The sequence below is a fragment of the Stegodyphus dumicola genome, chromosome 3, assembly GCF_044657685.1.
Source record: "Stegodyphus dumicola isolate Sdum_Otavi_A_Nest chromosome 3, ASM4465768v1".
Lineage (NCBI taxonomy): Eukaryota > Metazoa > Arthropoda > Arachnida > Araneae > Eresidae > Stegodyphus > Stegodyphus dumicola.
This window is the reverse complement of record NC_140770.1, coordinates 155,240,605-155,255,318: the sequence shown is the minus strand read 5'-3', so window position 1 is coordinate 155,255,318 and position 14,714 is coordinate 155,240,605. Positions and strand designations below refer to the sequence as shown.

The 14,714-nt window shown below is 33.5% G+C and overlaps 1 protein-coding gene across 5 annotated transcripts in view; it reads left to right on the top strand.

Moving 5' to 3' along the window:
- The first annotated feature begins 3,817 nt into the window (after nt 1-3,817).
- LOC118192727 (uncharacterized) overlaps nt 3,818-14,714 on the top strand; it is a 305,586-nt gene continuing 294,689 nt past the window's right edge. For all 5 annotated transcript variants that reach the window (XR_015040322.1, XR_015040321.1, XR_015040324.1 and 2 more), the window contains exon 1: nt 3,818-3,938. The gene's annotated coding sequence lies outside the window, so the exon portion shown is untranslated. The remainder of the gene's footprint in view (nt 3,939-14,714) is intronic.

Sequence of the window (14,714 nt, the reverse complement as noted above, 5' to 3'; positions counted from 1 at the left end):
AAGTTAACTTCAGTATTAACCGTCAAAAATTATTCGAGAGAGATTATTAGGAATTGAAAACAAGGGTTGAAGATTGGACAGGATACACAGGTATGTTGGTTGGTCATTTTAATTTAAAACATTGTGAGGTTTTCTTTAATTTCAATTCTCAGCTTTTTTTATGTTTTGAATCTCTTTCCGTTTTCCCTCCAGAATGCAAAAGAGTTCGCGTGTATTTAAGAGAGGGTTTGAGTCTCTTGAAGGCCAAGCTGCTAGGTTTGCTATTTTGAAAGCAGAGTTCCTGCCTTTGGCTTTGCATTTCAAGTCGGTGAAGTCCGAGCCAGCTTCGCGTTTAATTACTCTGTGTGGCCTTTGGATATTAGTTACTAAAATTTAGCTTTACATTTGAATTTCCACTTTGAGTTTCTCGCCATAAATGCTGGCAGACTTGTAAGCACCAGCTGTGTGTGTCTTGTTCATCTTATTAAAGTTTTAAATGGAGGGTCTTTTACACCCCTCCTCAAATCTCTGTTATATTTCAGACATAGCGAGAAGTCGCTTAAAGTCTACCAAAAGTCTGGTCACACTTCCATCAACGAAGAACATAAAAGCCTATGACATCATTCTATTCGTTGGAGAAACGGGGTCTTAATGGTATTTCAGAAATGCCGGAATTCGGCGGACACCATCCCAGTAACTCACCAGCTCGAACCAGCCTCATTCCTTCGCCATTTTAACGCAGCGCGTCATAGGGCTTATTCTCTATTCACCGCCACTTGCCCAGGAGCAATCCCATCCACAGGTAAAAGACCACAGTAGTTAATGCTAAATGTGTTGTGCACCTTCGTGATAAAATTAATCAACGGACACTGTGCGATAGCTATAATATGAGAAATAAATATTAAATAAAATTAATGTACAGTGAAGTTAGTTTGTATGGATTGTCAAAGTAATAATGTATCAACAATTTGTTTTGTTACTGCGGAAATATTTACGAAAAAATGTTGCTGTAGCAGACTGTTCACAAATTTTGTTAGTCAAACAAGAAATCAGCAGCCGAGCGGTAAAAGACGCTGAACACTGATAGTTCAGTCTAGAGTTCGAGTCCCGGCGAACTCCAGACTGAACATTTCGTGGTTTTTTCCATATGTAACGTAGATACGATCCAGTTTCCTTTAAAGAGCCCCCATGGGGCATTCTTTCCTTACCATTTAATGCCTAATGGCGGAGTGTGTAATAAAATAAAACAAAAGCAAAAAAACAACAAACTGTTGTTGCAAAAACCCGAAATAAGGTGTTGACGCACAATAATCAGCTCAGAATGAATTATTTTCTTAGTATCAAATATTGCAAAAGCAGTACAGCCTGCATCGTTTCGTTATATTTTAATCTGAAGAGAGAAATACGTATTCTGCTTACGACTCAAAATACAAACTCATGAAATAACAAGTTTAGGTACGAACAAAGGTCACGAGTGTAAAACCGTAGCACGCTGTTGTTGGACAGAGGTATACGAGGATAATAAAATTTCGGTTTATTTGATTATGGCGAAGTACGCAAGGGCCATCTGCCTAAGAAGAAGGGATGCTTTCGCGGTGGACTTCCAAAGGGCAACTGGCTCGTTTGCACGTGAAACCACGAAAAAAGGAAAACCAGGAAAACACCCCTACAACTAGTCCGTTCGGTTGGAATCGAACCCAACTTGAAATACGAGCGAATTCAGTGCTCGGCCGCTCGTGGGCTACGAGGGTAAAGGAAATAGAATATAATGAGTTATATACGAAATTAGATGTTTTCAGCAGTCGCAAATGGATTCATCTAGATGTTTCTAAGACTCTCAGGTTCTGTCAAGGAATTTTCTGTTCGTTTCTTACTGCGAAAAGTTTGCTTGGTACACGACCAAAAACCTTGATAAAACTAAAAAGTCACGTGATCAAGGGTCAAGAAATACTATTTTAAATCTAAACTAGTACATAATTAAAAAGCAACGAACACTCAAATCAGATCTCAAGCTTCGAGATTTTTTCAATTCCATCACACATTCAACTGGCGTTGGCAGATCCAAAAACAAAAACATGCATCATAAAGCATTTTACGCCCACTATACGAAATTAAAATAGATTTTTCAGACACAATTTCTTACGGACATGGAAGAGATGAATGGCGTTTATACCGAGATTAGCACTATAATCAAATTCAATAGTAGGATATTTGCTTCTCGAGTAAATTGTCGGGAGTACCGAACAGTGGGTTATTTTGAAGTCTTGTCACCGACAGTGTTGCCCAGGGTGAACCACAGAGTTGAAGAGTGAAAGAACGAACACAAACAAGCAAGCCTTACGCAGGAATCGAAGCCGCACCCTGAAGGCTGAACTAGTAATCTGTCTCTGCTAACCACTATGCATTCAGTGCGACGAATACGGCAAAGTAAACTCACTAAAACTCAATGCACCAAGCATCGTCGCCGAGATTTGGTGTTTATTTGTATACGTAAATACGAATTTGATTTTTGCTTGTTTAATTTGAAACAATCTCGAGGGCCAATCAGATGCTCGCACTACGGAACAGTTCAATATCGGAAACTGTAACACAGGACCTGTTTTGCGATAGCGATAATACAGTATTTAACTCATAGGAAGAGACCCACCATCGAAATCCAAGATCAGTTTCCGTCTTCAATTATACAGACACTCGTACCTCGCCCTTCCCAGCATTGCTAATAGATGGCGACACGAGCAAGCAGCAAAGAAAGCGCCACAAATTGAATACGACAAAGAACTCCAGTTCGATATTCCGACAGAAAAAAATGCCTTCGTAGAGAACTATTCAAGGAGAACTATTTCATATTCATGTTACAAATAGCGGAAACTACTCCAATGCTTTCGTCGGGATCTGAACATGGTCGAATAGCCAATATTCAGTGGTTTTATCCACTTGGCTACAGATGGAAAAGTTCGAAGACATGATTTTCCATATTCCTGCTACCTGCTGTTTCGATAAGAAATAATATCATAAAGCTGCCTCGGTCACCAGCTGCCCAATGGCCAAATTGCTGAACACTGTTAGTTCAAATCACAGTGAACATGCTCGCTGAATGGCAGATTTGGGTTTTCCCCCATGTGCAACGTGAATACGATTCCCTTAAAAAGTCATCCATGATGACATCCTTTCTCTTAAACAGATAGCTCTTGTATGCTTTACCGTAATTCGAATAATCAGTCCATAAATCTACATGCTGTACTTTTTGCAAATAATTTTGTTTTTAAACTGGTTAATACCTGAAGATTTGTGCAACATGATTTTTCCGCTCTTGAAAAAAGTATTAACTTTTAAATCTGGTGTTTTATTTTTTGAAAAAAATATTTAATGTAAAAAGAAGATTAAGTTAACATGCATTTTAAAAAAAATCCCATTATGTAATTTTTATTTTTTGGTATTTAAAAATTGTGCACTATTTTTGGAAAATTAAAGTGTCTGAGCATGGCACAAATATGATATTTAATATCACAAGTAGATTAATGTGTCCGGAGAGATTTCTACAAGCAAATTTAAGGATTGTAATAGAAATATCTTTTGCGAGCTTAGAGTATTTATTAAAAAAAAAAAAAAGCGAATTTTTAATATGTGCAAGAATCTTTTTTTTTTTTTTTTTTAAATCTGAACTAAAGCAGTAAAATGTTTGCAAAATTCTATCTTAAGACTGAATTTAATCATCCTCAAAATGTTCGGTTTCGTTGGTTGGGTGCTATTCTACAGTTTCAATAGCCTTTGGCGACAAACTGTTGATTTGGCGAGAAAAATACTAGCAACGTTTTGATTAACGTCTCTCAGAGCATGAGGAAATTCAGATAAAGCTGGTTTTCCTGTTCAGCGAGTAGAAGAATCGTATGCATTGTGAAACTGCTTTCTCACGGTGACGGCCTTGCGTCCGTTTAATCTTTATCGTCTAACAATCGCTAGTAAGTGGTTCAGTTCTTTGAATGCAGGCTTAACCTTTAATACATTTTTCTGAATTATATTCCGTATATTAGTTTAATGGTTATTCTAATATAAAATTGAAAATTATTATTAACTTTGTGTTTGCATGATCTTGAATATATTTGTAAGATTTTTTTATTTTCATGAATTTTACTTTTAAAAAATGTTCTACTGCATTCGAATTTATATTAAATGTGAAAAATGGTTACATTTCCATAACAAGTAGTTCGATAAGATTAAATTAAGGTTGAAATGAAAAATAAAATTTATATTTTTAACACGGTAAAATATACTAACATGTTTATTTACTAACTAACATGTTTATATACTAACATATTTATCTTAGAATTAATGTTCTATTCATCATTTACGTTAGAATTTTCTTTTGAAAGAGCAAAAAATCAAAGTAAATAAATAAATAGTAAATAAATTAGGCATTAAGAACTAATGGTATTTAAAAATTTCGTTTAAGTCCTTATTTTAATAAAATTGTGTGTTTTAAAATAAATATCTATAAAAGTGAAGCTGACGGTAATTTATAATTTTTATTAAATTTTACTTTGAAAGTTTAAGAATTATTAACGAATGAAACTTGAAATTTCAAACTCTTTTCACTCTTAAAAAATGAGAAAAAAATGATAATAACATTCGATGTGAAATGTTGGTTACATGTTTTTGGCAATGATTCTTTTCATACTATCACGTACGAAGTTTGTTCACGGTTCTCTTATTCTGGTATTGTTAGGGCTATCAAACTAAGTTTTGTTTGTATTATCCTCTAGGTTAAGGTTGATCCTTCAAGAGATCTGAAGTTAGCATGAAACTCCCGATTATGTGTTTGCTTGTATGAATAATAATTTATTGCATCACATATGTTCATTTCTTTGCGGTATACCATAATTAAGTTATAATTTCCGAATAATTAAGTTATAATACCGAATTATAATATTATTTTGTTGGATTTCCTTTTACTTTTAAAACACGATTTAATCTTCTTGGGATGAATTCGACTAATTTTTTTGTGATTTCTGGAGTGATTTTACCCCATTCTTCTTGAAGCACCGATTTTAATTGTTGTTTTGAAGAAATGGTGTGTTTGCGAATTCTTGATTCCAATTCTTGCCAAATATTCTTTGTGGGATTTAAGTCTGGAGACTGCGGTGGTGTTTTTATTATTTCAGGACAGTTATACAGCAGCCAGAGTCTAACGTTCAAAGCAGTGTGCTTGGGGTCATTGTCCTGGCAGAATTTAAAATCGTTATGAAGGTTCAATTTTTGTGCTGAAGATTTCAAATTTTGATTTTAAATGTCAATATACTTGTACTGATCCATTATACTGTCAATAAAAACAAGATTACCAACTGCAGCGGATGACATACACCCCCATACCATAACTCCTCCTCCACTATGTTTTACTGTTGGCACCAAGTTCTGCTTGTGATATTCTTCCCTGGGTTTTCTCCACCCCAAGATTCTACCGTCAAAACCAAATATATTAACCTTTTAACTGTCATGCCCAAGATTATCTCGGGCACAGCACTGGTGTTCGAAAATGTCACGACCGAGTATTTCTCGGGGTAATTTTTTTCTGAGTGCATCGTATTGTTATACCCGAATATATATCGGGAGACGTTTATTTCGGCTTCATCTCTTTGTCAAACCCGACTGTATCTCGGGAAAAGTTAATGTGCGCTCAATTCAATAGATGACAGCTATTTACTGAAGATTTCAAAGGTTAGAGATTATAAGTTCTTTGGCTCAAAGTGCACGGGATCTTTTTGTAGTAAAATGGCGTCCAGTTCTTTGAAACGTTATATAGATGATTTAGATTCTTCAACCGAAGATGAAGGATGTGTGTTTGATGAGCAGTGTTTATGATACTTCCATGGTCAGCCTCAAAAATAAAAAAAAATGAATATATACTCAAGCCGAAGATTGTTTCTGACTACAGTTTAACTATGGGTGGTGTAGATCGCTGTGATCAGCAAATAATCCTTTCATCCAACAATCCGAAAACGTCAGAAAAAATATTATAAAAAGATATTTTTACATTTACTAGGCAAGGTACTTTGGAACTCATATTTGCTCTATAAAAATGATTACATTTTTAAAATTTCGAATCCAAGTTGTAGAAGAGCTTTTACATAAATATGATGATGCAGCTTCTATACAAAAGAATGTTGGCAGACCACCTACAATAGATAACCCTGCCCGTCTTACGACATTTTATTTCCCATATTCCTCCTACTCCTGTGAAACGTGGCCTACAGGACATTGCAAAGTGTGTTGTTCGAAAAAGGATAAAAATGGGAAAAAGGTAAGGAAGGAAACACGATTCTGGTGTAGTGATTGTGGAGTTGGTTTGTGCTTGGAAAAGTGTTTCCAGTTGTACCACACAAGACTGAATTATTAAACTACTAATAGGTATTCACTTTTATTTATTTTTCATTTATTTATTTTTTAGAAAATAATTAATTTTTTTTCATTTTTAGAAAATAATGCTCTACTAGAAGCGAATTTTACAACTGCCATGTTGAGTGGCAGCCGCCTCAAGCAAATATGCAGTGGCTACAAAACTTTAAAAATTTTACCCATGTACTTCAATTTTTTCAATTTTTAACTACTTAAGTATATTTTATTTTGTACTAAACATTTGATTTTTCCAATAAAAAAATTTGACAATTTGTGTACCCAAGTCATCAAAATAACTTGACAGTTAAAGGGTTAAATTTACTCTCAGCAGCAAATATAAATTCATTCCAGTAATCAGAATTCTTATTTATGTTGGATTTTGCGAAAGCTAGTCTGAGTTTTCTATTCTTCTCACTTACGAAGAATTTTTTCCTGGCTGCTCTACCGTGATATCCAGCAGATCGAATTACTCTTCTAATAGTCTCAGAATTAACAATTACTTCATATAATGCTTGTAAATCAGCAGCAACTTTAGGAGCACTCATTCTTGGATTTTTTTTAATATTTCGAACGATAATTCGCTTTATTCCATTGGATAGCTTTGATGGTTGGCCAGGTCTTCTTTTATCCTGAATCATATGATTCTTTTTATATCATTTAATGATATTGAAAACTGTTGAATAACTCAAGTTTACTGTTTCAGCAGTTTCTCTAATAGATTTTCCACGTTCTATATGCAAATTAATAATTAATTTTCGAATTTCAGGCAAAGTTTCTTTTCGTTTGGCATTCATGGCTGCACAAAGCTAAAAAACACAAAAATTCCAAAACAAACTGGAGAGAAATACTGCAGACGATTTTATAAATTATTGCCAATTGCTTTTGAGTAAAAATAAAAACCCCAAAAATATTTTTATTGTAGTACGTAGTAGTATCTAATGGTGTCCCATCACTTATGTGAGCCATTTTTTGCTCCGTTCTAAAAAATTGTATTTTTATTAAATTAATATTTTAATATTTTCAGAAAATGTATGTTATGTAATAATTGTTACTAAATTTAAGTATGAAACACACCCACAAAAAATTTTTACATGTTTTTTTAATTTATTTTATTACAGTTTTCTTTTGTAAAGCACAAGTGTCCCATCACTTTTGTGAGACACTGTATTTACAGTGTGATATAAATCTTATTAAAAAATTTGAAAATGCAGATTTGATTTTTTTTTTTTTTTTTTTTTTTTTTTTGGTACTTGTCAAAAAAATAACAAATCTGAGTTACGAATTTAAATCAAAATACTCGCTTTATTGGGACTATATCTGTATCCGAACAGGTTTTTTTCACAGTTGAATATTAATAACAAAACAAACCGATTGACTGATGAGCATCTGCAATCCATGATGAAGATAATTTCTAGTACTTTCTCTCCAAGACTACAAAACTTTATCAGAATCGAAACACTGTCAAATGCCAAGCTGCTGTAAGAAGTAAAGAAGTTTATAATTATTTGCATACAAACATATATATTTTTATTTATGTGCCGAAGAGAAATTTAATAAATAAGAGAAAGAGACTAGGTTGTTATCATTTAGTCCCGAGCTTTCTCCCACCGGGTAAATGTTCTCTGAAAACTTAGAAAATTTTGGCTAATCTGGAATATGGTAACAGGTAGTTTGGCGACATTTTGGTAAGGCGATAAAGGTTACTAGTTAGGACTTCAGCAGTGTACATGGATAAAATCAAGAGTGTGCGCAATGCCATTTTTGTGGAATTCTGAGATTTTTTTTAAGTGAAAATAGGTCGACGTGTACATGGATGATACCGTGTATGTGCAATTCTTAAAAACGCGGCAAGCAGTGGGTGATTCTGCACTTTCTCCCAATTTCGCACCTAATCTTCGTCATGATTAAGCACTTTTGTTCCATAAAAGTTCTAGCATAAGCGTAATTCGGCTAGCAGATTTTTGGAAAAAAATGTTGAATTAAAAAAAAACATACCTTTACTTCGTAAAAACAAAATGGCGTCCAAAAAAAAATAGCAGGTTGCTGTAGTAGGGTTGGTCGCCAAATTTTCGCCAAAAATTCGCCAAGTTACCATAATCCGAAGATTAACCAAAATTTTTATAATTTATTTATTTTTAGTTTAAACTGTAGTAAGTTATTTAATGATTAATGGAACACGCTAAAAATATTTAAAAGAAACGTCAGTGTAAGACTTTAATATTTAGTTGTTAATATATTTGAATTACAAAATATAGCACCTAAAAACGTCTTTAAATTTTAGGTAGAAAATAATTATAAATTTGATTTTTTTTCCCTTTGCGATATTATTATAGGGTTTTAATTAAAGTTTTCCGCCACCCCAAATATCGTCTGTGCAAACAGTTCGCGTTGGCGTGTTTAATCGTATTTTGTCAAACGATTTTTGGCATTTGAAAGAAAGAGACTTGCTTTAGAACACTGTGTTGTGAAATTTCTAAAAAAAATCTCGTTTTTATTATGTACAACAAGGATGTCAAACTCGCGGCCCACAACAAAGATTTTTGTGGCCCGGCCAATATATCGGCAAATAATAATATATAATAATAAAATAACATATTGACGAAGAAAAAAATGAAATGTTTACTGCTAAGTAATTAACGATAATTTATTCAGTGTTGTTAGATTACTCACAGCGAGCTGACACACACACTACTTAAATTACAAATGCGAGTGAGTAGCTTGCGTTCAGCTACCTTCGGCTTTTGGGGGACACGTGCACTCAGAACTTGTACGCATCCCCCGATAGCCGAACTCATGGTCTCAGTTTTCCAATCATAGTTTTGTACGATATATTGGTACGATATATTGCTTTATTATGAATTATTACTGAATTCATAATGTTACGGATTTCATAGTTATTTATTTATTTAGTTTTTTTTATTTAGAATTGTAATTAGATTTGCTTCATGTTGCCTTAGCAACGCAGACGATTTTTGAAAAGACAGCTGCGTTGGAAGGTTAAAAATAGAACAGCGCATGCATTTAATACCTAATAAATAAATATCTCGTAATTGCTGTCGCCATCCACAAAGATCCAGATATTTATAGATGTTTCCGGTATATTCGAGAAATTAATTATAAAGCTTATAAAAGCCGAGAACAAACAACTCATCTCAGTAGTAGCTGTAGTTCTAGCGAACTGTTTGTTTACTTAATGCTGTGATTGATTTGTAGCGATTTCGCTGTGAGATAGAATTAGTTTCTCTATTTTGAATTGATTTTTGTTAAACGTTTGACATTTTGTGATATTGTTAGAATATTTTTGAAGAAATATTTCAGCATTTTGATTTATCTCTTGTGGAAAGAATAAATTTTTGTTAACTTTTTAACGTTAACCGTGTTTATTCCAGCCCCTTGTATTCAGTATGTCTATATCAAAACCAAGTGGTAGTAAAATTAAACGAAAAATCGCTGACGAACATAGAATATTCCAAGTAAAATGGGAATTAGAATATTTTTGCTGTGAAAGATAAAATAATCTGCTTGATATGTAATAATACCATTAATGTACCAAAGTTATATAATATTAAACGTCATTACGAACAACACAAATCGAAATATAACAATTACGAAGGATTAATGAGAGAAGAAAAGTTGAAAGAGCTCAAGTTAGGAGTGAAAAAGCAACAGTCCATGTTTAGTAAAGTATTGCAAGAAAGTGAAGCGGCGGTACATGCAAGCTACGTCTTGTCCGAGTTGATAGCTAAACATTCGAAGCCTTTTACTCACGGTGATTTCATCAAGGAATGCCTAATGAAAGCTGAAGAAATTGTTTGTCCTGGAAATGTGAAGGCTTTTCAATCAATTTCATTGCCTCGAAATACAGTTGCGGAAAGAGTTACTGATTTAGCCGCGGATTTAAGTGATCAGATCAAAGCAAAATCATCTAGTTTCGAAAGTTTCTCCATTGCCTGTGACGAGAGCACGGACATTAGTGGCAAAGCTCAATTAGTAGTGTTTCTTCGTTCTTGTGACAAGAATTTTAACATTTTTGAGGAATTACTGGAACTAATACCGATGCCTGGTACTACCACAGGAGAAGATATATTTACTTGTGTTTTTGGACTTCTGCAGAAATACAATCTACCTTTGGCAAAATTAAATTCTGTAGCTACAGATGGCGCTTCATTAATGACCGGGAAAAACAAGGGCTTCGTAGCATTACTAAGAAAAAAACTTTGTGAAATTCACGGTTCAAACATTCATCATATGCATTGTATTATACATCAAGAAGTTCTATGCACGAAAGTAATAAATATGGAGGATGTTTTGTCATATATAAAAAAAGTTATAAATTTTATAAGATCTCGAGGTTTAAATCAGCGTCAATTCACTGCTTTCTTAAGTGAGTTAGATAGTGAATATTCGGGTTTGTCCTACTATACCGAGGTACGTTGGTTATCTTGCTCCAAGATTATCAAACAATTCTGGGATTTGAAAGAAGAAATATGTCAGTTTTTAAAAACGAAAAATCAAGACGTAAGTTTGTTTTACGATCCAATATGGGTACAAGATTTATCTTTTTTGGTTGATATAACCAAACACTTAACCGATTTAAATTTATCGTTACAAGGAAAAGATCATATCATTACGAACATGTTTGACATAATTAAAGCATTCAAATGTCAACTAGTTCTTTGGGAAAAACAACTTAAAAATGAAGATTTGACGCACTTTCCGACGTGCAGCATGAACAAATCAAGTTTAGATGATACTTGTTCGTATCAAAAATACGCAGAAAAAATTGCAAATTTAACAACTGAATTTGAAACGAGGTTTAATGATTTTAGTTCCCTCGAAGACAAATTTTTTTTGTTTTCTTCGATTTTCTCAACTAGGTATTGACTCAGTACCCAGCCATATGCAAATGGAGGTGATCGAGATTCAATGCAACTCAAATTTGAAAGCAAAATTCATTGAAGTGGACTTGCCTGAATTTTATAAATATTTACCAGCCAGGTTTGAAAATACTCGAAAATTCGCATATAAAATTATTTCCATGTTTGGTAGCACTTATCAGTGCGAGCAGTTATTTTCAGTCATGAAAGGTAATAAGTCTCCTATTAGAAACCGTATTAATGATGCTCACCTTGGGTCAGCGTTGAAAGTTATCACTACAAACAAAATTTCTTCCGAAATAGGAAAGATAACAGCAGAGAAGAGATGTCAAGTATCAGGACGTAAACATTCAATTTTTCTTGTTCTTTTCTATATAAATATATATATATGTTTATTATTGTATTATTCGAAATAAATCTACGTTTCTATGATTTTTTTTGGGGGGGGGCCCGCCTAAAGTTAAACCTTGTTTGTTTGGCCCAAATGTACCTATGAGTTTGACATCCCTGATGTACAAGGTATCTGAAATGAAATTATCACGATACCAGATTTGAACCATCATTTACTTCCAGTTTCTGGGCCGAAGGCTTTGAAAAAATACCGAAACGTTTACAGAAAATCATAGATTTGGGTGGTGATTACTACACGCACTAAAAATATTGTTTTCATGTTTTTTTCCCTAACTTTATTAAGAACTTTTTATGGCGGAAAGTCAGATATTATTGTTTATGTATGTTCTGATAAATATTTAATAATTTCGTAATAAACGAAATTTAAAATTTGTTTACAATATTTTTTATTTTGTTAATAAAACGTTTCGTTTTGTTAAAAAAAGGAAAAAAAAAAAACTCTCATGCAATTTGAAGAAATAAACGTCGTTAGGCGTTGCGTAGACGATTCTGGAGATCGAACTGCTTCTGTTATATGTGGAGTTGGAAATATTTTTTATTACCGTATATTCCGGCGTATAACGTGCACCTATAATTCCAAAGTATATTTATTAATTTTAACTATATTCGCCGTATAACTCGCACCTTTTTTTTTTTTTCGGACAAACCTGAAAAACACATGTGCTTTTTTTTAATCCCCAATGGCGGGCACTACGGCCAGAACTGGTGGCCATTTTATTGTGGAGGCATCTAATAGGCGGCCACCACTCTTCGGGATTTGAACCCGGGCCCTTCGGTATCTCAGCCAAGATTTTCTAACCACTATATCGTCTGGGCGGCTGCTCGTATTTTTTGAAGTCATCCATTCGAAAATTTTTCCCAGGTGTTCAGTGTATGGAGGGGAATTGCTGGATCGAGCAAATAATTCTGTTAAAAGGGTGGATTGTCTTCAATGCATATGTGTACAAGAATGTTATTCTAAGGTTTCGAGAAAAGGGGAACATAATTTAGAGGTAAGAATGACATTCAGACCCACATGAATTCGCGGTATTGAGAATTGAACGTTTTCTCTTTCTGTAGTCATTTGAAGCTCTGATTTTGAGGTGAACATGGAAGACTTTAAAAAATCGCATTTGCTGTAGTTGAAATACAATTGATTTAATATTCCTTTTAGTAGTCAATATGTGCTCTTGCCGAACGAAACAACGCAATGCTGGTTCAAAATACAAAGTCATTCAGTTTGCGAAAGAAAATGGAAATCGTGCTGCAGCAAGGATGTTTAGTTTTGGTGAAAGATGGAACGGATGATGATTATTTATTTATTGATACCCGAGTAACAATGATGGTGAAGATGAAACAGAATTCGATGATGTTGTTGGAAATGTAATGGAAGAGTATTAAGGAATAAGTATGCTAATAAATCTTGGAATTATTTAAGCAGTGTACTATTTTAACTTCAAATACAAATTTAAAGATCTTACGGAACATCGGATGGCAACACCTCTTATAATTTTCCACTCAGCGTCAAACATAAATGAAGGATCTTGTACCTTGTGGAATCACAGCACTTAAGAGACCGCGTGGATGATGAATACCATGACAGCCTAATGATGACAAAAAAACGGAAAACCTATGAACGTTCCTACGTCAAATTAATACTCGATGCAATATTATAGCGCATATTATAGCATTTGCCACTGTTCGGTTTATTTATGTAAAATGCAATAGCTCGTTAACTGTTTAAGCAAAATGTGTTATGTAAAATACCATAGCTTACCAATACTTTTTATTTAAGTAAAATACAATTTATTTATATAAAATATAAATTTATTTATATAAATATATTCCCGGAGATATATATTCTCTTTTTGGGAATATATATTATATATTCCCGGAGAAAGAAATAGTTAGACCTTTATAATTTTTGGAACAAAATTTTTTGTTTAATTTACGTTCCGACTTTTACTTTTTTTAATATACTATCAATTTATAAATTAAATAGATTTATTTATGTAAAATATATTCATTTACGTAAAATGTAATAACTTACCAAAGTTATGTCAAATTAATACTCTATGGGATGTTATAGTGCATTCTATCTGCACTTGATATATTAGGTTTATTTATGTAAAATACAGTAGCTTGGACTGTATTATTGGATTTTTAAATAGACGTCTAAGTTTTGAAAAACAGTTCGAAAATATGAAATTTAACTGATTCTGTTGTTATATTAGACGAAATTTTACGATACGCAAGTCGATTACATCATTATACGCAGATATGTAGCCGTTAAATTCATGCATAAACAATTCATCAGCAGCCGAGTGGTAACACTGCAAAACATTGGTAGTTTGACGTAGGTTCGATTCCAGGTAGACGGGATGTCTGAATGAACATTTTCTTAGTTTTCCTTATGTGTAACGTGCAAACGAGCCAGTTCCCTGTAGAAAGTCCTCCAGGAAGGAAGTCCTCCTCCTAGGTAGATTGTTCTCTCTTGCTTTGCAATAATCAGATAAGCCAAACATAAGCAGTTGTATACTATATATAAGCCAATTCATTTTTATTTTCTGTCTCACTGATTGGCCTTAAAAAGTGCTGTTTTTCGAAAAATAGACTAAACACTCTGATGTTGTGTGAGTGCCCTCTTTGTGGAGGAGTTTGTTAGCTTAGTATGGAGTGAAACTGGAAATTCTATTAATTTTTTGGTATACGTCGTTGCGTTTCTTTTTATGTGTGATTTTGTTGATGATAAAGTATTTTTGGCGCAATAATCGCCGCTATACAAAGCCAAAATAACAAGTCAAAGAATTGCACGAACTCGGTTTTTTAATTACACATCGACCTATTTTCACTTAAAAAAACATCAGCGAATTGCACAAACTTGGTATTGCAAACTCCTTGACATTGTCCATGTACACACTGATCTATTTTTCACTTAAAAAGTCAAAGGAGCAGCCATTTCCACACTAGAGCCAAACGAAAACTATATAATTTCAATAAACTATATACATTTTAAATCAAACAATGAATTAACACAAAAAAGGAAATTCCTTATAGCATCTAAGCGCTACACAAAGG